This window comes from Puma concolor, chromosome E4, assembly GCF_028749965.1.
Source record: "Puma concolor isolate L17-30 chromosome E4, mPumCon1.1.hap2, whole genome shotgun sequence".
NCBI lineage: Eukaryota > Metazoa > Chordata > Mammalia > Carnivora > Felidae > Puma > Puma concolor.
Window position 1 is genome coordinate 50990739 of NC_141683.1, and position 27282 is coordinate 51018020.

At 43.2% G+C, this 27282-nt stretch overlaps 1 long non-coding RNA gene across 1 annotated transcript in view; it reads left to right on the top strand.

The window, feature by feature from the left end:
* Positions 1-27282, top strand: part of LOC147572665 (uncharacterized) — a 416520-nt gene that overhangs the window by 373339 nt on the left and 15899 nt on the right. The gene's annotated exons all lie outside the window — the stretch shown is intronic.

The window sequence follows — 27282 nt, forward strand, 5'->3', positions numbered from 1 at the left end:
TCAGTGGCTTTATTCAATAACGTATGAATGTCGGTCCTTTGCTCTAGTCTGACTCTGCCACCTCAGTTTATGGTCGATGCAGTGTTGGCCCCATCTGATACGGACAGGTGACTGAGATCTAAGCCTTGACTGATGGAAGCCCTGGTTTACAGCCAATTTCCATAGATCTTTGCTAGAGTTCTGCAGGAAATACTCTCAATCTACCTTCTAATTCCCAAAGGTGGTATCTGTGCGTTATATCCCACTGTCAGAAACCTGTACCATTGTAGTCCTGAGAGCTGTGACACTCATTCACTGACATCACTTTAGGAGGCACTGGAAGATGGTTAGTTATGGTCAATTGACTTCCCTTTGGAGGCAGTTTCATTTTGAATATGTGAGGGGCCTCTCCTTTTGGAAGTATCCTTACTGTTTGCCCCGTACTTGAGGTCAGTTATCGTGGCAGGGACATTGGAGTCATCCTGTCACATCCAGGCTTCTCTAACACCATTGTGCTGTGATTGTGGGAAGCATACATTTGCACTCAAGATCAATAAAGCTGCATAATGTACATGGAAAGCACACGACAGGGTCTCTGGGTCCAGAAATCCCAAAACACATGGGAGAAGATCAAAGTAATGTGGGTTCCCATAAGTCACTTGATGGGCTGGACTGCCAATAACCCGTCAAGAGAAGGTAGTGTCTCTCAGTGGGGTCTGCCCACTCGATAGTAAAGGGTGCGGTCTGGACTTCACAACCTCCTGAGGGAGTCAGAGTAGTCAGAGGAGTGCCTCTAATTAGCAGAATCTAATTAGAAACTGTCTTTTAAGTAAGTCTGAAAAATGTAATTTTAGGCTTTCTAGAGAGAAGAGCTGAGAATGGCAGCAAAGGTACAAAGTTTAATAAATAACATCCAGTACAGCCCACCCCTTTGGATTCTCAGTGTCCAAACATATCTTCCATTCCATATCTAACTTCTAAACAACAACAACATCAGTGTCGTGCACCCACCTAACCATGTGTTTAAAATTTTTTTTTCAACGTTTATTTATTTTTTGGGACAGAGAGAGACAGAGCATGAATGGGGGAGGGGCAGAGAGAGAGGGAGACACAGAAACAGAAACAGGCTCCAGGCTCTGAGCCATCAGCCCAGAGCCTGACGCGGGGCTCGAACTCACGGACCGTGAGATCGTGACCTGGCTGAAGTCGGACGCTTAACCGACTGCGCCACCCAGGCGCCCCCTAACAACATGTGTTTATATATTGCATGAGTAAAAGGTTATTCTTTCTCTCCCCAAAAAAGGAGAGATACAAAATCTCATGTGTCTATGTGTGGAGAATGTTCATTCCTTTCCTAGCATAGCCAAAAATTCACTTTAATATTCTGTAATCCTAAGAGTAAACAATAATTACTACCAATATACTGCAGATAAGATAGCAAGGAAATGAGAGAGTCATGAAAATGGCATAAATCATTTCTGCTCACATTCTGTTGGCCAGAACTTAGAGGCAAGCAGCTGGGAGGGCTGTACCCAGGAGAAAAATGAAAACTGTTTAGTGAACTATAGCATTGCCTCTGTCATACCAAAAACACAGAGTGTTTTAGGAAAGAGGGACTCCTGATTAGACACATGTATTTATCTCCTATTTTCCCAACCCTGGAATTATCCTCTAAAATGACAGTAAAGGAGTAAAACAGGTAAAGTTAAGAAAGAGAAAGACAATGAGAGGGTGAAAGACAATGAAAGAGAGATATTAACAAAATGTTGAACATGAAAATCAGATGAATTAGATGGAGAAGTAGTAAATGTTTGAAAAGAAGATGACAGAGAAAGTAGGTGATATTCCCACCCTCCCCAACCCCTCTCTAAAAACCTTAAGTATTGGAGGGACGCGGGGCATTGGTTAGCTCTAGTCACAATAATAAGGTGTGACAGTCATCAAACCTCAGCGGCCCATAGAAGTCTTTCGTTGTTCCCACCTGTGAAGATTATCCGGCCCGCCCCTGTGTTAGTGGGTCGGCTGAGGCTGTTGTCAAGGCTGGGCTCCACCAGGCCTCCTCAGCTGGAACGTCTCTGCTCCAGAAGCCTCGTGTCCTCTCCCCAGGGCCACTGCGTAAGCACGCCTGTGCCGCCCTCATAGGTTAGAGAAACGGGGACCAAAAATGGGGTGAAAATTTCAAGACCCCTTAGGGACCAGGCTCAGAGTTGGCACATGGTCACTCACATCTCATTGTATTGGCCAAAGCAAGTCACGTAACCAAAGCCTAAATGTGAGGGGTGGGAATAGACTCTGGGTCTTTAGTGAGAGGAGCAACAGTCACACACCGAAAGGCATGAATGAAAGGAGGGTGAAGAATTAGGTCCATAAACACAGGACCATAGCAGGACTGAGAGGATGGGCTGGAAATGAGATGGATTGCTGCACGGAGGTCCTCCGAAGAGCAGCTAGAATCCCAGATTTCTCTCATGCCACAAATAGCAGAGGTGGGGAGGTGATTGCTAAAACAAGCATAATAAGTATAAGCCTGCATTTTGAAAAGTAGAGCACCAGCTTCCTTTCCCCATTTATCTCCCAGAACTCTAGCAGGTCTGGAGAAGAACTTGGTAGTCTTTTCTGGAGAAATTGGAGAATGAACCCAGAGAGCAGAGCTCCCAGTAATACTCACTGGGGGCTGAATTTGTGGAGGGCATGGAAAATGAAACAAGATTTCAAAACAATCAATTGTTAATTGTATATGCAATTATATAATTAATCAGCAATGTAATTATATAACTAATAAATGATATAAGAATGACAAATATAAAATGATATATGTGAACATTTTTAAATAGTAATGGGTTAGAGATGGGAGTGGCACTAACCTACAAAAGACAATTCTTTTAAGAGATAGCAATGAAAAATGAGGTGGTAGATAGAGCAATGTGTGTGTTTAGTATTTTAAAATCTATTTCATGATACAGAAGAGAATAGAGATAGGGCATAATTGAAGGCTCAAAATCTTTGAGAAGATAGGGATCTGATATCAACTAGAACACAGGTAGTTCCAGAGACTTCAGGAGGCTCAGCAGCGCATGTATCTCTGTTGAGTAATTTGGAGATTCTTAAGTTTCTTTTTGTTACTTTGCAACATCAGGGACTTCTCTCAAGGCACACACACACACACACACACACACACAGCCTGAAGTCAACATGTAAAGTGCTAATAATATATCTATGAGGTGGGATAGGTGATTATGTTCATTATGCTTTTCTGTAGTTTGCAAATTTTATATAATAAGTGTGTTAATTTCAAATCTAGGGGAAATGATATCTATCTACCTGTGTGTCTCCTTATTTATTTCCTTCAGATGGTCCTGGAAGAGCAGGTAGACTACTGAGGAGGTGGTACTTTAACTAAATTGGCATAATTTACAACAACCTGTCTTTTTAGGAAGGATTTTGCCTGAGGGGACGAATGGATGGTGTAGCAGCATCCGGGAAAGAACCATCCCATCCCTTCCCTTCTTCTGCTCCTCTCTGCACTGTGCCCTTTCTTCCCCACATCACAGTTGTCTCAGCCTCTCTCTCGCTGTTTCACATGTTTTGTCTCTCACTCCCTCAGGCTATTTTCAGATCGCCCCCTCCCACTGCCTGATCTATTTTCATGTAAGGAACATGATTTCTGAGAGTCCTACTTCATTTTTTCTGGTCCCCCTGTGGACTGGCCTGAATGCACATTGTCAGAGAATTATGTTGCACCAACTGCGGGGAAGGAATTAAATTACTAATAGATCATTCTCTCTCAGGACAAAGAAAAAAAAAATGCAAATAAACACTGTCTCGCCTCAACTCCCTGCTAGGACCCTCAGACTCTGATTCTCTGGCCTTCTGGTCTCCTTCTTAGTCTCAAACCCAATGGGCATAGATTAGAAACTTTACCCTTGACTAACCATGCAACTTTGGGGAGGTTTTTATGCCCATAAGCCTAGGAGCTCTTTTCGTTAAGATGGGAGTGATAACACCCCCACCACTGAATGCAAGGCTTGGAAAGCAGCTGCCCCAGCTGGAGGAGAGGTCCAGCAAACAGCCCTCTCCATGCTGTGCTTCCTACTTGAGCTTCTTCCTACTTCCTCTATTTGTTTAACTGGCAAACTGCAGTGCTCCTGTCACCACGTAAGGGATGTCCTGCCTTCATTTCCACAGTTGGATCTGGGCTAAGCTCAAATACAAGTAGAGACAGAAACCAAGAATCTTAGCTATAAGACAACGGGAATTGTGAGCTTCTCTGTTAAGGAAACTATTCTCAATTAAAACAAACGTATAATAACTTCCCCAACTCCCACACTTCCCTGGATGATCTTAGGTATTTATTCTGGCCCAGATACTATACTTTTTATTTTAACCTTGTTTAAGCCTCAAGAAACTCGGTGAGAAATTATTACCTTAATATTATAGAGAATGGAGTGAAGCTCTGAGAGGTTGCTCAAGGTCAATTGCTGGTAAGTACTGGAGACAAGATTTGAACCTACCAAAAAATCTGTCCTCTGTGTAAGCTCTTAAGTAGATGCCCTGCCATAATTGTACTGTAATTTCCTGTCCCTTTTGCAAATAGGGACATGATAGGAAACTGAATTTAAAAGCACTAATTAATCCAAAACATTGACATATCTTTAGTTATTTCCCTGTCCTCTTTGAAAACGCTCTTTCCTCTCTTTGTTTCTTATTTGTTACCTTCTTCTTAACCTGTGATTCAGTGGATGCCTTTTGGGATTGCCAAGGGATCCATTCATTCATTTGTTCATGCCTTCTGCATCTCAACGTGCACCGTGCTAGGACTCATTCAAGACAGTGATAATACACGGATATCGATGAAGTCACAGTCTGTGGGGAGAGAGATGTGAATGTGCTGTGACAAAGTCCTACGGGAGGGGAGCACTGAAGAATGCAAAGTCTGTGCACTTAGGAGTGGATGCATCATGTAGGAGGGTGTTCGGCTGCAAGTACCAGCAAACCCAGTTCAGAATTTATTTATTCTCTCACAAAACAGTGTCCACGTCATGGTGGTAAAAGTTACAGTGTGGCCAGGGCACCAGCTCCATTGTTCTGTTCTTCTCCCAGCTCTGCCTTCTTTTGTGGGCTGGACTTGACCTGAGCTTCCCTAATGGCTACAAGGTGATGATCAGCAGCTCCCTTGTTTGTGTCTGAAAGTAAAAAGAGAAAAACTTCTGGTTACACCGTGGAAGAAAATCTCTTCCCTTAAGATCGTGTACCCATTCCTAGGACTATAACATCTACCTGAGATACTGTAAAGGAAGGAAATTCTTTTTTCTTTTCTTTTTTTTTAAAGTGGGCTTCACACCCAGCGCAGAGCCCAGTGCGGGGCTTGAACTCACAACCCTGAGATCCAGACCCAAGCTGAGATCAAGAGTCAGATGGTTAACCCACTATGCCACCCAGGCGCCGCATAAAGGAAGGAGATTCTTATGATGGGCTTTTGCAAAAAGACCCCTTCCCTGAAATAAATTTGTTTTGAGTAATATTGATGGTATGGGAAGTGGTATAAGGAGGAAGAGACTGGATGCTGGATGGGTAGCCAAAAAGGTCCACAGCAGTAGGGTTGAGGGGGAAATGACATTTAGGCTGGGTGTTGACAGATGATTAAGAGGTTGCCAGAGAAAGGTCAGAGTGCACTTCCAGGAAGGGAAACAGCTTATGTCTTTGACCTTGTGCCAAGAACCCGGCACGCTTGATAACGTGGAGTGGAAAGAGCCAAAGAGGGCTTCAAAGAGGTGAGGGCAGTCTAGGAAGAGTTTTGCATCCTTCGTAAGGCATTTGCTTCCTGTCTCCAGACAATGGAGAACAAATGGCAGGTTTTGTTATACAGCCGGGAATGCAGGAGAAAGTTTCTCTTGGGATAATTAACTCCATAAATGGAAGTGTAGGGAGTGGAGAGGCTAGCAGGAAGAAGACAGCTACAAAGTTTCAGGTGAAAGATTCAAAGATTAGGAGTTCCTAGCTATGGCAAACTCGACATGGATGCAAAAGGAGATAGAGGGGGCCTTTCGGGGGTGGGGGTCGTCACGTTTCCTCCTGAAGTCCCTGGTCAGGGTCACAGCAACGTCGGAATAAATAACCATGGGAGAGTGAGGCTAGCCGTGCACATCTGACCCCCAGCCAGAGGGCCAGAGATCCCAGTTGCATTCAGCTCCCCTGCTCCAGGACGTATCTGGGTCTGCAAGTGTTTACCCTTTGCACAGAGGCTTCCCAGTTAATAACCTGAGACTCCTCATCTCAGGAAGAGAGCTTCAGCACCCACCCAGTGGGGCATAGTGTTCCTCTCTGGTTCATGGTCGGATGTTTCTTCCCTTCGGTTTCACTCTGATGCTGGCAGATTTCTGAATTTGTTACCAGGGGCTGAGGCTCATTCATATAACAGGTGGTCAAGAGGGGTCTGGGACTTGGGGATCGAGGCAATTAGAACATTTCCCACTGACAACAGCTAACAGAAGAGAAGTCTCTCGTCCACTCCTGGCCATGGTCTAACAGTGCAAAACCTGGAGTGTGTCTTCCTTGGTGGTCTATTATTTTAGAATTATAAATCTTCTGGAAAAAAATGTTTCCACCTCAATAAATGACTAATCAACTCCTACAACTCTATTCTAAGATGGAAATTTAGCTTGGTGGGAGAGAATTTACTCACTGGGGTAGAAGTCACAGGTGGGAACAGTGTCCCACCTATGGCATAGCATCAGGAGGGGGCACTCTCCTTCATGAATTTCCCTTCTGTAATGGCGCATTTCTGCCTGTATACAAACGTGCTGTCCTATCTCACAGAGTAAAAACAACAACCCGAACAAAGACCTCACAGACATCTTGTGTTCTGCCACTGCTGTTCCATTTCTCCTTTTCCCTCTAGAGGAAAGCAACTCCAGAAAGCTGCCCAAACTCCCTTTCTGCTTTCTTGCCTCACAGTCTCTCTTTAACCCATCCTACTCAGGTTTTTATATTCATCGCAGTATGGGAGCTGCTCCTATCAACATTGCAATGACCAATGGTCAGTCTTCAGTCCTCATTACTTTGCCCCTTGAAACCTTGGACACATTCGGCCATTCCTCCTTTCTGAAACTCTTTTTTTTTTTTTTTTTTCACTTAACTTTCAGGTCAGTAAACCTTTCTGATCACCTGCCCACATCACTGGCCATTTCTTGATATCCTTGGCGAAATCCTCTTCTTTTAAGTGGTCCCTAAAGGTTGGGAGTCTCCCAGATCTCAACCTTGGACCTCTTTCCTTCTCATATCTACTCACTCCCTGAGCGAGTTCATCTAGTTTCATGGCTTTAAATACCATTCGTATGCCAGGGATTCACAAATGCACTCCTTCAGTTCTGGGCATTGAACTGGTTTATTCAGCCACTTACAAGATCCCTCCTTGTAGAGAACCTGTGATATTGTCTGTCAACTACTTTGTAATACTGTAACAGAGAGAGTGTTCTCCAAAAGCCTGCGTTAGTTACTTCAAGCCACAGATAGTTGCTCTAGTCAGGAATTTGCACTACAGCTGGCTTCATTGCATAAAGGCCATTCTCCAGAGGCAGCCACTACAAGCACTTCAGCTATCTTTAACTCTGATCAACACCAGACATTTTGCTAATTAGCATGCTGAAGTCAAAAATGAGTTTTCATTTGTGAAATTAGTGGCTTGTTAATCAGCATAATGGATGTTAGAAATGGGCTTTCATAGGTCAAATTAGAGGTAATCAAGATGTGGGAATTGGCTAAAATATTTTAGGGACATTCCCTACCCACATAAAAACAGGGTATAAGAATCTGGCAAGGCTAATGGGCTGTACATTTAGGGATAGTACCTGAAACTTGATTCTTAAACTATTCTGTTTCTAGTCATTAGAACAAAGAATTTCTGGATGTCTGACACCGCCTTGGAATATGATCTCCTGCTGAATAGACTTCTCATGCCATGCAGTGATTGGAGCACTGGAAGGCCAGTGTGTTGGGACTACATCAGGCTTACAGAGCAGGTGTATAAATTGCTTTGTGCCTACTTGTTAATGACATTATGTCTGCATATGTAGTGAAATCTGATCTGAGACTTGCTTTCATTATAACTTGGTAATGAGGTTGTGGGGGCAGTAACTAATTCACCCATTTCAACTTTTTCTGTGGCTGTAGTTGTATACCACAATGAACCTAAGAGTTGTGCCTTATCAAACTGGCTTATGTCAATTTTCAATACAATTCAAACATAACATGGCCAAAATAGAACTCTTTGTTCACCATCCCCCAGAATGTGTCTGCCCAGGCGTTGCCTTCACAGTAAACAGCACCTACATTCACCCAGTCACTCAGGCCTGAATTTAGCACCTTGCCTGGACTTTGCCTCACACCCCCAGCCTATCCACCCATAGGTTGTTTTGATCCTGTCTTCAAAGGATATCAACTTGTGCACTTTTCTCTATGTCCATATTCATCTCTCATCTCTACTACTACAGTGGCCTCCTAATAGGCCTTCCTGTGTCCATAGTTCCCTCTGGTCAGTTCCCACAGAGCTGCCAGAGAGTCTGTCTACAATGTCAGTGAGATCACATTACTCTCCTGGTTTCACCCCTACAAAGCTTCCTATTTGAGTTAGAATGAAATTTCAACCTGTTGCAATGTCTTCTAACACCCCTGTGATCGATCCCCTGACCACCTCTCCAACCTCATCTTCCCATTCTTGTCTCACCCCACTGCTACAGCATTTGTTCTTCGTCTCTCCAACCTCTCAAACTCATTCCTGTCTCCGGGCCTTTACACTTGCTGCTCCCTCACCAGAAATATTCTCCCTGCACCTCTCTGGTCACATGTCACTTGGCCAGAGAGAACTTCCTTGCCAACCATGTGCTCTGAAATGGCCCTAATCCTGCCATTTTCTATCCTATTGCCTGCTCTACTTGTCTTCTTAACATATATCTTGTGGAATGGCATCATGACATATCTTTATTTGTTAAATATATTATGATCCATTTCCCCAATGAGAACAAAAGCTATATGAGGGTGAAGACTTGAATCTTGTTAGATACTGTGTCCCCAGTGAAGACAACAGTGCTAGGCACATAGTAAATGAATAGCCCTTAAATATTTGTGGAATGAATGAATGGTTCCAATATTCGTACATATTTCTGTTTCTCCCACGTTGTGATGTCAAACTCATTGCAGTTGGAAAGGCAGTTAGGGAGCGAGATGTTTCTTTGTGAGATATACTGCATCCATTCACTCACGTACCTCATCTTTCTTGCCTGCCTTCTGTCCATCAAATCCTGTGGTAGGTGAGGATGCAACTGTGAGGAAGCCAGAGAGAGTTTCTGCCCTTGTGGAATTTAGAGTCATAAACTCTATCAGAGTCATAAACATTAAACAGCAAGAAAATAATTACAATTATTATGAGAGATCCAAAGAAAAAAAACACTAGAGTACCAAGATAGAGGGAACATACAGAAGCTGGTTCGAGGAAGCATCTCTGAAGAGGTGGCCTTACGCTGAAGCCTGAAGGATGAGAATGAGCAGGATGTGTAAAGAGGATGGCAAGTGCAAAGACCCTGAGGCAAGAAAGAGGTCAGCTAGTTCCTAGGACCAAAAGACCTACACAGCTCAGAGCTGTGAGTGAGAGATGGGAACCACATGTGACGTTGAAAAGAAAGGTAGAGACTGAGCCACCAGGGGAAAATGGAAAGCAAGAATGTCAACTAGAAGGCATTTGTGATGTTTGAGCTAGACGTGATGGCAGTGGCTGGGAAAAGGGAAAGCTGTAGAAACACCGGAAACATTTTGGAGCTGGAATCAGTAGGAACTGGAGGATGGAATGCGAGACATGACAAATCTCCAATAAATATGTGATTTTATTGCATTATGGGGGGAGGAGGAGAAACAAGAATATTTCCCAGATTTTATGTCATTTGCAGTGGCGGGGAAGGGCATTGTCGTTTTCTGAAAAGATGGGGGAAGACTGGGAGAAACAGCTTTGAGAAGGAAACCGACTCCTGATTTGAGCATATTAAGTGCAAGAAGGCTGCAGCACATCAGTTGAATATGCAAGACCAGAGTAGAGGGGACTGGACTGGAGATAGCGATTTTGTGTTCATGGGGAATATAGATGGTATTTAGAGCAGTGGAAATGGAGAACTTCATCCAGGAACGAAGAGAATACATCCCAGAAGGTCCCAGGAAGTCTAACAATCTCAGTCAATAGAAGATGAGAGGCTTAGGAGGAAATTTGACACAGGCAAATATAAGCAGATCCAGGATAGTGTGATATCCTGGGGACAAAAGAGGGAAGTGTTTCTAGTAGGAAGTTTGTTAGTTAGGTTGAATGCTGGTGAAACACTTAGAAAGATGAGGAGAGAAGAGTGCCGATTGCATTTGGCAACATGCAGGTTGTTAACTTTGACAACAGCAGTTTCAGCTGAGTAGTAATGGAGGTGGAAGTCAGATGTTGGGTGAAGAGTAAATTGGAGATGCGGAGAGTCGAGACAGCTTGTGTAGAAAACCTTTTAGGAAGTTTGTGAAGAGGAACAGAAAAGGGTTCCAGTAACCTGAGAAGTAGGTGGAGTCAAAGGAGAACTTACTAGCATTTTGTAAAGATGGGAGATTATAGGACGCATTTGATGCTGCTGGCACCACTCCAGTCGAGAGAGAGAGAGATTGTGCAGAAAAGAGAGGTAGACTGCCTTTAAAAGTCAAAAGGGAATGGGGTCCAAAGTAGAAGCAGAGATTGATTGGCTTTTGGGAAGAGGGGAGTTTTTATTTTATGGAGCTCAGGGTCTAAATAATACTTCCTTTTCCTGTTTCATTGCTCAGACCCACAAGCTGAGGAATAATAGATGGGCAAGTATTCCTGCATTCTCAAATGAGGCTCAGCATCATTTATGCAGGACTTAGGAAGAGGTAAACCCAAACCTGTTTCTGTCCCATTATTCTATCAGCCAACTCCAGGCAGCATAGGAGAAGCTGGTCGTGGCTCTCTCCTGGTGTGTCCCCAAGACATGAGAGAGCACAGGGGTGCTTTCCCTCCACCTCACACCAATGCGGGAAAGGCTTCATGTAACCGCTTGGGAAGCTTGATATGTATCCCCTCGAGATTGAGACACTCAGGGACCTACTGACTTCTCTTGAAAAGCCTGTAGACAAAGGGCTGTGTGCAGTGGTGGGAGCAGCAGAGCAAAGAGGGCTTCACTGGTAATGGCCTGCATTTCCAAAGTCACCAGGTTCAAAAAAATTTTTTTCCTACGGGCCATGTGTGGACCCACAAAAAATAGGTAATATGAGAACTTATTAAAAGGAACTTTCCCAATAGGAGAGTCTGGAGAGAGGGGGCACCCCGAGAGAAAGTCTGTGTTGATGGGTCCGAGTCCAGGGGAGAAGAGGGGATATTCCCATGTCAGAGACCTGCACATGGGGAGACATGTGAAGGGCCCACAAAAGCAACTCCTCACATCGGGGCTTCTGATACACAAAAGGCCCACATGCTGTGATACGAACACACCAGCAAAGCAAGATGTGGCACTGTCTCTGACTGCTCATCTCCTGAGCCAAGCTCGAGAGGATCAGAAACAGGCCTAGAGAGTGGGAAAGAGGTGAAGGAGAAAAGCAAGAGCAGAAGTGGACAAAGAGTGAAGAAACCATCTCATCTCCCTTCATTCCAGGCATCGGGGCCTGAATGAGTCTCTAGCTGACAGGTGGGGTGGAGCAGTGGGGGCACGTAAATTGGATGAGAAATTGAAGCCTTGAGATAGGACTGGACTGGACTTCCCAAACATCCTACGAGCCAGATATTTCACGAATGCCTGGAAGTGATGAAGAAAATGAAGATATGACCAGCAAATGTCCAGCAGTGAGGAAGAACAGTTCCACAGAGGGAGTATGAAGGGGCAGTGGGGAGAGAGAATAAAGTTGCTTTCTGCCTGCCCTTTTCTCATTTCAGCTTGTTCAGTAAACTGCTTATGGTTTACATTTGTTTTTATCTTAAAACTTGGTGATGTTTGGTACTGTTGCAGTCCAAATAAAACCTGTGTATGACAGTTTGTAAGCACTGTCATATTTCCTGTTCTTTCATGTTTTTGACCAGGTCTGTGCATTGAAAAGCATCTACAAACCTAGCAGCTAACAAAAATGAATGACACAGGGAAGGAGAAGTACTGTAGAGAGGAATGGGGCCTAGGGGATGCATGGCTTCTTAATGTTTTGGAAACCCTCTGTTGGCCAAGCAACATGGAAATGGAGAACACCAGTTATGAATTCTGTGACAGACCTTAGCTACAATTCTTCCCCTACCCTGGGCATCACAAGCCTACACTACAGAGTGTGGCCATGAGATGGGGATAGGGGACATGGCAGTGTAACATGCCCCCACCTCACATTCGTACATACTAAGCTAATGCCATTTACTAGATAACTATAGAAATATTTTGAGATTTCCTAAGTCTGTAATTTATAATTTCTGGTCAAAACTCTTGGTACAAATAGAAAGGCATCAACCTGTCATCTTAACATTAACAGGAGGATAGATGAGGGAAGAAACAGAAAATGTGCTTCACAAACTGCCTTCCCCATCCTGTGTCAGATCCTGGTAATGAACACCAACACAAGCCATTTGCTCTAGCAAGGAAACCACTTTTCAAAAGGCTTCCGTTCAATTCATTAAATATTTACTGAGTGCCTACTATGTGCAAGAAAATAATAGCAGGTCAGCTTTGACCAGAAGGACATGAACTCTGTAGTGTCTAATCTTGTCATTTGGAATTATGCCTGAGTAGCAATATGCTAGCCTCAAGCAAAATATCCTGTCAGCAAAACAAGAGCTTCCTCAACCCAAAACAAAACATATGAGAGAAATATAAAAACAGAATTTCAGATTGAGAATAGTCATATGCTAGAGCAAGATAAATGTAATTGTACTTCATTAAATGTTTGCTTTCAAAGTGATTCCCTAAGAAGGAACCCAGGATTTGTGACTTTACGTTGTATCTGAAAATACCACAGAATCTTGGGTTTTGGGAGGGTCCGCAAAGGCCATTCATATCACAGTTCCATGTGTGGCCCGTATCTTCCTTAGAGTAGGGCCCTTTCTACATGGTTCATTCCACCTAAGTGTGGCCACTCATGACTATCATAACCAGGTTCTAGTGCTGTGAGTTGTCCCAGACCATATGCAAGTAAGTGCTGGAACCTAGAAAGGTCTGTGGTGCTGAGAAAAGTTTAAGGTTCTGGTTATGCAAGGCACATGGATGTGGGTCTGAGTTGGTCTCTAATCGGGAAGTACCACGGCCATAACAACAGGTGACAGCACATGAGAAGTGAGGTCATCAGTAGAGGGCGGACTGCTGGTTATGAAGACTGACAGCAAGTCAGAATCTAACTGGAGGAGTCCTGCAATAAGCAAGAAAAACATTCCTGAAGACCTGAGAATGGGACACCCCGCATTAGGGAAAGAAGTCTCCACGAGCACAGTGAAATCTTTAACAAGACTTCCAGAAGCCCAGACTTGAACAACCAGTAAACATCTCTCCCTTCTTCAGTGTCCTCTTTGCCTGGATCCTCTTTGCCTGCTGGTGAGGTTCAGTGTTCATCATCCAGTAGAGAAGAGAGATGGAATAGTAAGATCTTCAAAGGGGATGGGGAGATTCCGTCCATGCTAGGAGAAAACAATTTTATGTAATTTTCCTAAATGTAGTGACTTCCTCTTTAAATATTTTATTCTTTTGATTTTTATTATTCCACCTTCTCCTTGTTTTTATTCTGTCTTTTAGCCCTACCTCTTAATTGGTCTCTGAATATCAAAATCTTCCAAGGCTCAGTTTTGAGGTCTCTTCTTTCTTTCTATCCCTAGTCCCATGACTCACGTCCCACCTATGTGTTAATGATTCCAGATCTTTGTTTCTCCAGCCATGACCTCTTTCCTGAGCTCCAGGCTCATTTAGTTATCCCCGTATGGTTTATCCACTCGCGAGTCAAGTTGGAATGTCAACATAATATATCCAAAACACGACTCATGATCCCCTCTATTGTCCACAAACTGCTCCTCCCTGTCTTTCCCCAACTTGATAAATGACAGCACCAGCCAACTGAAGAGTTAAGTCAAAAACCCAAGCGTCATTTTTAATGCTCCCTTTTCCTCTCTGCTTCCCTACTCAACATCCACTTCATCAGTAGCTCCTGCCATTTCTATTTATAAAATGTTTCTGGAATCCATCCATTTCTCCCTATCTACAGCATTGCCATACAGCTCCAAGCTGCCATTCTGTGGCACCTGAACTTCTACTACAGGATTAACCCCCCTATATTCCATCCTCTGCCCAACAGACAGGGGAATCTTTTAAAGAATAATTTATATAAGTTTACGCCTGAACAAATCCTATCCAAAACATACACAAAAGTCTCCCATCACACTTGGAATAAAATCCGAAGAGGCTTTGAATGAGCTTCCTCTGGTCACCTCTCTGACTTCATCTGATACCCCATTCATCCTTCAGCCACACTGGCCTGCTTTCTTGTCCTCAATAGCCCATGCTCAATCCTGAGTTACGGCTTTTGCACTTGATTTTCACCCTTCTCAGAAGGCTCTTCCTAAGACTGGTTGCTTATCATCTTTGTGATTTGAAAATATCACCTCCTTGGAAGGTCTTCCCCAGCACCCCATCCAGTGAGCTCCTCCCCCACCACGTGCCCTTCCTCTTGATCATGCGCTACCTTTTTTCACTGCACTCCTTTCCTCGGGGTACTAATCATTATCTGAAGTCATTTATCTTGTTGATTATCCATCTCCCCATTATTAGAATGTGAGCTTCAGGAGAATAGGGATTTCATTTTGTCCCTCATTCGATCCCTGTATCTGTACCTAGAATGCTGCCTACTAAACATGGGTCTTTAATACTTATTTACTGAGTAAATGTGCACTCTACCTGCATATAGCTTCCACTCATTGATTTGTTGGAGATGTGTTTCATAAGCCTGTGTTCTTCTATTTAATGGCCCTTCAAATACTTGGAGGAAGTCTTTATCGTCATGCAGCTCTGTGTGTGTGTGTGTGTGTGTGTGTGTGTGTGTGTGTGTGTGTGTGGCGGAGGGGTGGGGCTATGGGGTGGGGGGAAGTCTGTGTGTTTCTCCTGGATATTTAAATCAATTCTCATATGAAAGGATTTCCAGATACTTCACTATCCAGGTTACCTTCTCCTGGATAAACTCCAAGAGAAGATTCTCCAGAGTTAATTCCAGTGGTGACTAAAAATAAACTGAGTGACACCAAAAATAGGTAGCAAAAAAAAAAAAAATGCTTTCAGGCTGGGATTAACAGCCAACTCCTCTCTTGGTCTAAAGTATTTTTCTGTAATGCAGAATTTAAGGCATAGACAATCTTAAAAGATTTTCTTTATTCCTCTTTCCCATAGCAAACAGCTCTCCCCTAGGAACCCCAAGCGCTCAGCCTTAAACATGTGTTATTGACTTCCTTGCTGACTACTTCCCAAGCTCTGATCTAAGGAGAAGCAGAAGACAGTCTCTGCTTGTATTTCCAGCCCTAGCCCCTCCTCTGGACTTCAGACTTATGCATTCACTATCTCATCTGACATCTCCCCCACTCGTCCCATAGGCACCTTAAATTCAACACATATCACAAACTGGACTTTTCTTCCCCTGCTCCTAACCTTTTATCTGTTATTTCCAGTGCCTGTGATACCAACATGCATGTAGGCATCCAAGCTCCAAAATTCAGAGTCATTTTAAATTCTTTCTTCTTCAGTATTCACATCCAATCAATTTCCAACTCTGAAATTTTACCCTTCCCTTCCTCTTTATTTCCACAGCCCTATCACAGGCCTTCACGACCTCTTGGTTGTGGCCTCCTGAACCAGGCTCCTCACTTTCCCATCTCTGCCTTGCTCCATGTAACCCCATTCCCGACACCCCTGGAAGTCATGGTGGCTTTCAGGGCACCTTTTTATGATGAGGCCTAAACCACCTAACGTGGTGCCCAACCAAGGCCTTCTTAGTCCTGACCTATCTGCCTGTCCAACAACATCCACCATCTTCTGAATTATGCTTAACTCTGAAAAACTAAGGATTTCCCCCAACACCACACACTTCTATTCTCCGTGCCTTTTCTTTTCCCTCTACCTTAACTTCCCTTCACATTTTTCTTCGCCTAATACTAACCTTCAAGGCCTAGAAGAGCAGTTATTTCTTCCAGAAGCCTTTCAAACCCTCTGCTGGGCTATCCATGTCCTGGGTCGACTGCCGGTACCGTGTGCCATGTGATTCTCTGCCTAAGCCCCCAACATCAGGTATTGAAATTATCTGTTTTTGTACACCTCACAGGCTGATGGCTCCTTAAAGGCAGGAAATGTCTCTTAATTATCTCGGTACCTGTTCCCTAGGACCCAGCTTAATGGCCAGCACAGAGTAGGCATTCCACAAACGTGTGCTGATCCAAAAGTCCCTCTGAGAGGCTGAAACTTTAAGAGTTCTCGATAGGAAACTCTTAGACCTAAAACACCATTGGAGTACCCTTACGTTACAAAGGAAAGTGTTCATAGTTCTCCATCATTCATAGCCCCTGATGTTTCAAACCTTGTATTCAAAAATACTTCTAATATGACATGACATGCTACAGCAGAGTGGTTAGTGCTGCAGTGATATGTGTGACCTTTTACTTTTTTATCTGTGGCTAAACCTATATTAAATAAGATGGATGGTAACATAGGTGTTCACGGTCAGTGCAATGAAATTTCATGTGATCTAACTAGATAGTTATTAAACAACAGAGACTCCAGGAAGCCTTGTTACTTACGTACATATCTTAGTCCCCACTACAGTGTTTCCACCTGAAAGATGAGGCCTAGGACTCATTTATCCTTGAGGCTCAGAGAGTCTCTATCACCGTGTCCCACGCACAGAATGAGCTCATAAATGTGCATGGAATTGCACTGAGGCTGCTATGCTGAACGAAGCTCCTTCGAGGCACCACTTTGGTTTGCGATCGTCTCGCGAGAATACGAGAATGTGAATGCGGAGTGACCGTTTCTTCCTCCTTACGATGAATTTCCTTGTCAAGTGCCTTTTTAAAAGGCAGGTGAAGATAATTGCAAGTCAGCGGGAAGTGCTGCCAAGATATGACCTCCGGGAAGGCCTGGAGACCAGTGGTATTGTGTGGCGCTGCTGACACACGAGGTGTGACTGATTCGAGTAAAGAACGAATTTGAAATTAAGATGAGTAACGACATCAAGCACTTACAGCCCTAGCGAAGGGCTTTGTTACCAGACCCTGGGAGAGACCAGGACACCTCTGTTTCCCTCTCAGCCTCCCGCCGTCCTGTCAGACTCCACAGCCATTGAGTCGGACCCTCACATGCTCAGCCCTTGAAGGCTGTGATCCTCTTAAAACTGCTCGCTAGGTAAAGCACAGCATCTCTGCTACCTTTTGAATTCCACAATATCAGTCTTCCCCAACATTCATTCACTCACTTGGTCACAGGCCATCCATCAAACGCAAGTTGCAAGTGAAAATTTAAGGAGTTTACGGCCAATATTCTCCACAGTGTTTCCCGTGGATGGTCTGCAGGCCCATAAAACAAGCGGTGAAGACACTCGTGTAAGGGTCGTGGCAAGCAGTTACTTGGGGGAGAAAGTGACTCTGAGTTCAGAAAGTTCTCATCTTTCCACAGTCTGCAGGGTCTCCTAGAGACCCCTTGAAAAATAAATTTGTAGGAAGTGTGAATATTAATTTGCTCTTGCCTTTACACAAGGAATTTTTGCAGTGTTGTAGAGGAGAAAGAGTGATGACTCTGGATGATAGAGCAAAGCAGGAATTCTCAAACTAGTAAAATCCTTTCTCTGTATGCCGCAAAGGTGACTTATAGGGAGTGCTTCGGGAAGATTTAAGAATCATAGCTTTCCTATCCTCTTGTCTCTGATAGTAATAAGCACTGTTATGTTCCTGTAATATAATTGACACAGAGACAGATATGAACCTAAAGCCTTGATCCTTTAGGATCAAGGAAGAAGAACCTTCATCCTTCTTTTCTCACTTAAAAGCTGACATTAGAAATATTATTTAACTTCTCCTAAACTCAGTTTCTTGTCTGTAAAATGGGATTGTAAAATGTACCTTACAGGGGCGTCTGGGTGGTTCAGTCGGTTAAGTATCCATCTTTGGCTCAGGTTATGATCTCGCAGTTCCTGAGTTCGAGCCCCGTGTCAGGCTCTGTGCTGACAGCTCAGAGCCTGGAGCCTGCTTCAGATTCTGTGTCTCCCTCTCGGTCCCTCCCTCACTAGTGCTCTGTCTCTCTTTCAAAGAATAAATAAACATTAAAATTTTTTTTAAAGATGTACCTTACAGGTTAACTACTAGCATCAAATGAATGAAAAAAATACTCGTTTGGTACTGAATCCTTGTTTGACCTAGTTCTCAGTAAAACTCATTAAGATCTAATGTTTGGGATTGCACAATTTCTTTCTTTCTTTCTTTCTTTCTTTCTTTCTTTCTTTCTTTCTTTCTTTCTTTTTCTTTCTTTCTTTCTTTCTTTCTTTCTTCTTTCCTTGCCATTAATGATATTTGAACCCCCCAAATGGACTGAAATATCTGGCATTTCTGTAAAACTTTTAGCCCATGAAAAGTCATTTAAAAAAAAAAAAAAAAAGATCTCCCCCTCCACACAGGTGCATCAGAGCTCAAGCAAACAAGCCAAGGAAAGCCCTATGCTGCTGCAGGTTCTGCCTTCTCGAAGCAAACCGCACAGTAGCACTGAACATCATATCAGGACATGCCCTGTGCTGGCCTCTAGACTATACACTCGAAATGCATGCTCTCCTCTAATCCTCAGTGTAACTTAAGACTCTTGAGTTCCTCAGCACTGCCCCCCAGCCCTCCAGTGGAGTCCGTACATATGGCTAAGGCAGACCACGGACAGCTTGCTCTGAGAAGGAAGGCTTGTTATCCCAAGTCTGAACCCTGAAGGATGCTAATTAATGAGCAGTCTGTGTCCCTTGCTATCTTGCTTCCTTTTTCCATCATTCTCCCTCTTGCTCTATTGTAACTTCATATGAAGGCCTTGTGGTCACCCGCCTCCCTCTCTTGGTTGTGTCTTCCACAGCTTGCCACAGTGATCTTCAGAACCTGGGCCATCTATGGTCCTGGGGTCTCTGGAACCCCAGGTTTTTGGTCTTTCCACTGTCTGAGGACCCACAGCACTCAGCAAATAGCATTGTGCTTGCTTTCATGAGTCTATCCCAAGAGAATGAGAGAGCCTGGAAGTTGGGAGCTCCCCCTCATCCATACCCCTCATTGTATCTGCTGAGTTGTGTGGAATGGGGACTCCTTTCCCCTCACTTTCTATTAGGTGATTCCCTACCCTTGGATGCACATTTACAGTTACATGAGGGAGTTTTAAAAATATCCATGCCCGGGCTCAAACTGAATCCAGAGGAATCAGAATTTCTGGATTTGGGGACTGAGTCTCAGTTTTGCTGAAGCTCCCATGTGACCCTAACCTAGAGGCAGGGCCAAGAGCCAGAGTATTTGTGTTTGTGTCCTGGTGTCTCTCTGTTGCCCCTTTACTCATCTCACTGAGTGTAAGAGGAAGACTGGCCTCCTCCTCTTCTTCTCTGGACCCTGCTGAACTGCAGACAGCCTGCCTGCTCTGCTTCTGGCCAAGACTTGAGATAAACAGTCCATGCTCTGCCCTTGTGGACAAGGCCTGCAGTCCTCCCGTGCCACCTGCATCTGGACAGGTGGGCTTATATCATTGTGGAATCCATTCTTAGGAAACCCACTCCTACCCCAACCTAATACTGGATACTGGGAAATTTTTTTCAATGCCAAATTTGACATTTATGTCTCCATTTGCCTGACAATATCCCATCAGTTAATTTACTTATTATCTCCTCCAAATCAACAGCATCTTCTTTTTCTTGCCTGGTGCCCAGGCCATATAGATGCTCAATAAATATTTGTTGAATGAATCCATTCCCGGTGTACTTCCAAGAACATCCATTCTCTAAATTTCAGTCTTACTTTCTCTCTGTCTCTTTCTTCTTCCACAAGCTACAGATGGTATAAATGCTGCAGTCCTTGTGAAGACTGAAAAAGCAGTCAGACAGATGTGTTGTTCATAGCTCCCTAGTCAGGCATAACTAAACATTTACATTTATTACCAATTAGAGGGGAAACAGACTGTAGTTTTATGCACTGTATGTGGCTGGATATATTTCTTTCTGGGATCTCACTAAAAACTTCAGAATGTATCATTGGATCTCACTCTCTTTCCAGCTCGAACCTCATTGAAAATGCCATTTAACTATAGGTCTATCAATGACAGCACAGATCGACACATCATTCTTCCAGCCACCCATGGAATGCCGTGGAGGTGGAAAAACAATGTCACAGAAGGGCAGCTGACTCGGTGTGATTGAGTTGAACCCACTCCACCGAGAGTCTATAGCGTGTTACAGAATTGATGGAGTTATGGTAGCCTTTGTTGAAGGCGATGCATGTAAAATTGTTGATGGTACACAGTATACAACAGTGTGTGTGAACGCATAGAATTCTGCTGTGTTTACAGCCCTTTTTCTACTTACGGCAAAATAGAATGAGTGAAAATAGTGCCAGCAGTGACTTTGGAGTTATTTCCACAGAGCATCAGACCCAACGCTGAAGAATTCGCTGCTTTTAGCTGAGTTCCACCTAATTTGCTATATATCTGCCATATAAAATACTGACCCAACCTCATCAGAAAATCACAGGAAAGCACTGACTGAGGTATAGAAAACGCAAGTTCTGATCTCAGCTCCTGTTAACTCAGCTTCTTGACCTGCAAAGTCAGATGACTGCCCCCAGGAACTTTCACTAGGGAAATAATGAGATTTAATTAAAGATTTAAATAAAGATTTCATCACATAGTTATTTATAATAGGGACAGTTTCAAAGCAACCTGAATGCCAACAGGGCAGGGACTACTTAATATATTATGGAAAAAATAGATGCCATTTAAAAATTGTGGTTTTACCATAATGAGGTATCACTCCACACCCACTGTAATGGATGGCTATCACAGAAAAAAAAAAAAAGGCTGGTGAGAATGTGGAGATATTGGAACCCTCGTGCATTGATGCTAGTAGAGATGTAAACTGATCAAAAAGCTATAGAAAACAATTTGGTACTTCCTTAAAAAGTTAAACGTAGAATGACCATATGACTCTGTAGTTCCTCTCCTTGGTGTAGTCCCAAAAGGACCAAAAAACAGGTAGTCAAAGAAGTACACGTGCACACTTGTTTACAGCAGCACTACTCACAATAGCCAGAAGGTAGAAGCAGCCCAGATGCCCATTAATGGGTGAAGGGGTAAACCAGTTGTGGCATATACATACGGTAGAGTATTTTTGATCCATAAAGAAGAATGAAGTATTGATGAGCCCTGAAAACATTATGCTAAGGGAAGGAAGCCAGACACAAAAGGTCATGTATTGTACGATGTCCACGTGAAATATCCAGAAGAGGTGAATTAATAAAGACAGAAGATAGATTGGTAGTGTCCAGGCACTGGAGGAAGGGAAGAATGGGGGAAACCTCCTTAATGGGTCTGGGGTTTTATCTAGAAGTGACAAATGTGTTGGACCTAGATAGGGTGGTAGTCACACAGCATGAATGTACTAAAGGCCATTGAATTGTTCACTTTTAGATGGTTAATTTTATGTTATATGAATTTCATGTTAATAAATTAATTTTTTTTAACATTTATTTATTTTTGAGAGACAGAGGCGAGCATGAGCAGAGGAGGGGGAGAAAGAGAGGGAGACACAGAATCTGAAGCAGGCTCCAGGCTCTGAGCTGTTTGTTAGCAAAAAGCCTGACGCAGGGCTCAAAGTCATGAAATGAGAGACCATGACCTGAGCTGAAGTCGGACACTCAACTGACTGAGCCACCCAGGCACCCCAATTAATTGTGGTTTTTGAGGGATAGTTATTGACATGGGAAAATTCACATTATGTACATATTGTTAAAAACGAGTTAGAATCTCAATTTTGTAAGCTTAAAAGTGTATGTGTCCATGTATGCATATGTATATAGAAATGTGTGTGTGTATTATATATGTATATATATACACATACATATGTTCACTGATATATACAAATATTTAAATATATATATATGTGTATAAATATATATATATATATATATATATAATCCTTCCCCCTCAGAAAAGAAATCCCGAACTCTGATAATTGAATTATAGATTATTATTTCATTTCCATACTCTTCTGTATATCCCTTAAAATGTGCAAATGCCAATTTTATAATGTGAGGGAAAAGACAGTATTACTGAGGAAGAACTGGGTTACAAGGCTATTACTAAAGTCTTCTCCAACTCTACGGCTCTAGAGGTCTAAATGTATTACATTTACTTGATTGCCCATTAGATATGCAGGAGAGGATAAGCCTTTTGGGTAGGCACCTAGGAAATGGTGATTTAAGGCAGGCAGGCAATACTGGAGCACTGAGACATTCAGTTTACATACGGTTGTGTAGGCAATCTGCGTGCACAACTTCAGTCCTGATCACGTCGTTCCTTAGTGACGCCGCTAGAAGGACATACGTATCTGTTATCCAGCTCCAGAGCCCATTCTCTCTGATGGCTCCTTTAAGAATTATGGTAACATTCATGGCTCTCATGTGGACTGTTTTCATAATATGTGCATCTGAAAATAAAATAAATGTCCCCATCCTGCACAGCTACTCTAGCTGAATTCCTACTAGTAAAAGAAAATTGAGTCGCTTGACTCTTTGTTTTTTAAAAATAACATACATCATTGATATATTCCAATGGGTGGTATCTTAAAAATGATCATCTCTTGTTCCTCTTGTCACTCGCTGTGGGATCCTGAACTTCTTGCTATCCTCAATTCAACCTAACTCTTTTTCTTCCTATTACTCAGTGTCAGTGTGACTTACCAAGAACACTGAGAGTAAAAAGAAGAGTTGGAGGTAATGCTCACGCAGCCTGAACATTTTACTCCATCTTCACAGATTTTGTTTGTTTTTGGTTTTTACAATTTTATCATATTTAGTGATTCTCCCCAAATCGTAATTACCTTTGTGGGTTGAGGATCCTCTGTCTTCATCTTACTACCATTGGTTCAGTAGGTATTAAAAGAAACTGCGTTATTAAAATATTTGTGCTAACTGCTAGGAATTTACCCAAGGGATATAGGAGTGCTGATGCATAGGGGCACTTGTACCCCAATGTTTATAGCAGCACTCTCAACAATAGCCAAATTATGGAAAGAGCCCAAATGCCCATCAACCAACGAATGGATAAAGAAGATGTGGTTTATATATGCAGTGGAATACTACTGGCAATGAGAAAGAATGAAATCTGGCCATTTGTAGCAACATGGATGGAACTGGAGGGTATTGTGCTAAGTGAAATAAGTCGGGCAAAGAAAGACAGATACCATATGTTTTCACTCATATGTGGATTCTGAGAAACTCAACAGAAGACCAGAGGGGAGGGGATGGGGGGAAAAAAATTTACAGAGAGGGAAGGAGGCCAATCGTAGAGACTTTTAAATACTGAGAACAAACGGAGGGTTGATGGGGGGTTGGGGAAGGGGAAAGTGGGTGATGGGCATTGAAGAGGGTACCTGTTTAGATGAGCACTGGGTGTTGTATGTAAACCAATTTGACAATAAATTTCATTAAAAAATATAAATAAAATGAAATAAAATAAAATACTTGTGCTAAGATGATACTAGGAGATTTATTTCTGCTGGTAGAAAAGTCCTTCTATGGAAGGAACATGTACTTGGGCCTATGAGGAGAACGGTAAAGCCTTTAGTGTTTCCAACAGAGAGAAGATTCATGAAGAAAATGAATTCAGGTGCTGTTTCAGAAGGAGTGTGAGTCAAAATGCATGAAGTAATTCATAACACAAGAAGATGCGAAAGGTTGAGCGCATGTTCACAAAATCCTGAAAACACAGATGCTGAAGAGTCATTGACTATTCTCGTATCCACAAAAAAGGAGTTTCAAGGAAGTTTTGTCAACAGAATCTAGGGATGTGACCAAGCTGAAGTTTGAGAGGATGGGAGGTGAATCATTTTGAGCTCTACACTGCTTTTTTTTTTTTTTAATTTTTAAATTTTTTTTTTAAATTTATTTTTGAGAGAGAGACAGAGTGTGAGCAGAGGGGGAGACAGAATCCCAATCAGGCTCCAGGCTCCGAGCTGTCAGCACAGAGCCTGACTCAGGGCCTCTACTCGTGAACTGCGAGATCATGACCTGAGCTGAAGTCAGACGCTCAACCGACTGAGCTACCCAGGCATCCCAGCACTGCTTCCATAAAACGAGACAGAACAGAGTTGGATTCCTCAGTGACCAAGAAGGCTGAGACATCGCTCTAAATTCTACCTGGAGAAAATCCTGAAAGGAGAAGGGAGGAGTGGTTAAACACCTGACATGTGTCAGCTTCATGTGTGCCAAACCCAAATGAATAATGAGACTCATTACTTATCATTATAGACTTTTATAGAGCTGTATCTCAAATAACATCCACATCAGGCAATGGTGTAAGCCTTCTAAATGTCTGAGGGTGTGCGTGCTGTTCTGAAAGTTTTTGGGGGGAACGTGCTTGTGGATAAAGGAAAGTCTGGGGATTTTAGAAGAGACTACATTCCTACCTAAGTCCTCCTCTGCTTTTTCGGTTGAATGGTAAGCTGTGAGTCCTCAATTGATAACCTGACACACTGATTACTGTTTTCCTAGCTCTTTCTTTGAAAGGACACTAATCCAGCCGCAGGGGAAATGAATAGCACTGGGATTAACCAACAAAAGACATTCCCTCCCCTTACCTTGACCTAGATCTTCAGAGGAGGTCACATTTATCAAGAGGATGCTATGGTATCCTAGCTAGCCAAGCCAAGTCATTCGCAGGGCTTGCCTGACCCACTCTGGAGCTCTTTGGTTTCACTTAACATGCACACTGGGCTCACTCCATGGATTCCCTGCCCTACGACAACACTTCACAGTTGTCTACATTAAATTGTACTGTGTTCTCCACCCTCAAGTCACTCTGGGAAAAAAAAAAAAAGTTTTAAGGTCCCTCTGCATCCAGCACGTGGGACCCAATTAGTTGCTCTGTCTGCAGGTTTAGTTGATCAAGGGGAAGATCTGATACTTCAGAGTGGATACGCTTCTCTAGCATCATCACCTTGTGGAGATTTTGTGAGCTGCTGTGCTATAAGAGTGGCATATCTTGTGCTTTAAGCAGCATGAAAATCGGTCCCTGTTGTCACTTGCAGCACCGCAGATGTATGCTTCTCCTGTTGCACTACTCAGGGAGCCTTCACTTGATACCTGGGAACTCATTATTAAGGTGAAGAGACAGGAAGCAATGTCAGGCATGACAGCTTTGAATGGACATCATCTCAATGCTAACAAAAACCTCTCACTTCCCAGGATTTCTCTGTGGTAGTAACACCAGGATATATTCCTCCCATGGTGCTGTCTTTACACTTCAAAGAATTAGTTGAGGGCAAAGAACAAGAGAAATATGAGATTTGCTTTCCCCCAAAGTGTCTTGATTTTAGAAAATGAACTGGGCTGCCCCTCACATAGGAACAGCATGCTCTGTTTTTCTAGCAGTCAGGATGGGTTTATGTAGAACCAAACACACATATTCTCCTGATCTCCCTTGTGGCCAGTGCTCTAAGACAGCTGGTTGGAATTAGAATCCGAGTTTGTTACCATTAGAAGAAACAGAGCTGCCGTGCCCAGCATTATGCAGAATTAAGATCCACGCTGGGAAGTCCGGAGTCGCCCTAGAGAACCAGAAAGACGTTGGGTTCACTTAATGATCCAAAAACAAGGTCAAATGGAGGGAGGGCACTGAGGGATAATGAGACAAACCAAATCGGTCTGTGGAGGTAAGAGGAGCAAGAACAAAAGGGGAGCAAAGAGCTGGGACTCTAGGAGACAGGACCTAGGGAGATCCCAGTGTCTCTACCCCACAGCATCTCCTTGGCCCGGGGCTGTCTTTGATGGGCTGGGTACAGTTTAGCTACTGATAACTTTTCTACTTCAGACATGGTGGTGAACGCCAGAAGGGTTAGGGGGTTGATAGAAGTAGTCAGCATGAGGGCCTGACCACCAGATTTCTGACTCTCAGTCTGTGCCCTTACGCAGGGCTGATGGCCACAAGGAGTTGGGGAAGGAGGCCCAAGCAGAGCTTTTCCTCTGGGAAAAGAGGCCAAGGGAGAAAGCCTGGACACATTGTCTCCACTGTGCAGCAGAAGCTGAGGGCCTCCCCTCTTATCTTCCTCCCCCAGTGCCCGCCTTTCTTCTCTCCTCTGCTCTCTCTCTGTCTCTGCCCTCTCCTCCCCACCCCCTACCCTTGTTCTTTCTATTCCTAGCCCCACTTCCCCCAGCTCTAAACTTATCTTTGGATTTTAGTTTTATCATAACCTTGCATCTTTTAACTTCCACATTTTAATCTCTCACCTTGATAGCTCTGAGCTTCCCTTTGTTTTCTCACCGGTTTGCCCGGCCTTATTTTTCAACTCTTAATCATGTGAAATCTTTAGCCTAACGTTTAACTCTTTCCTTTGTCTTACTGCTTTCACTTGTCTCTAACTCATTTTAATGTTTCTGGTCTTTTATTTTCTAGTCTGTATTTTATCTGTTTTCTAAATGCCCTTTGCTCTCTTTTCTCCCTTTTTTTTCATTGCCCTTTTTTGTTTTGGTTTGGTTTTTGTTTTAATTCTCATCTCATGGTTTGCCATGTTCTATAATGACTCTGTGACATACCAGTCTCGTGGTAAGCACAGTATCAAGAGCCCACATTCCTGAAAGGGAGACAAGAAAGCTGTCCTACTCCTGCCTCTTGCCAGGAGTCAGTCTCTCTCTCTCTCTCTCTCTCTCTCTCTCTCTCTCTCTCTCTCTCTATATATATATATATATATATATATATATATATATATATATTTCCCATTTCTCTCAATAGATTTCCTAGTTTAGCTGAAGATGACTTTGCAAAGAATCTTGCCTTGGGAGACTTATGGGTAGAATCTCCTAAGAGCCAAAATCCTACTGTTCAGATAACATGTTTACTTGCTGAGTATTAGTTATTTGCAGCTCACACTATCCAGGCATTTTCAGAAAAGTCATGCGTTTTAAAATCTATGTTCTCCAAGGTTTGTGTCATCGGCATGTGAGTAAATCATCTGAATTCTTTGCCCTGGGTGGTTGGGAGTCTCGTCTCCCGGGCAGTGCTTCCGGCCCGACTT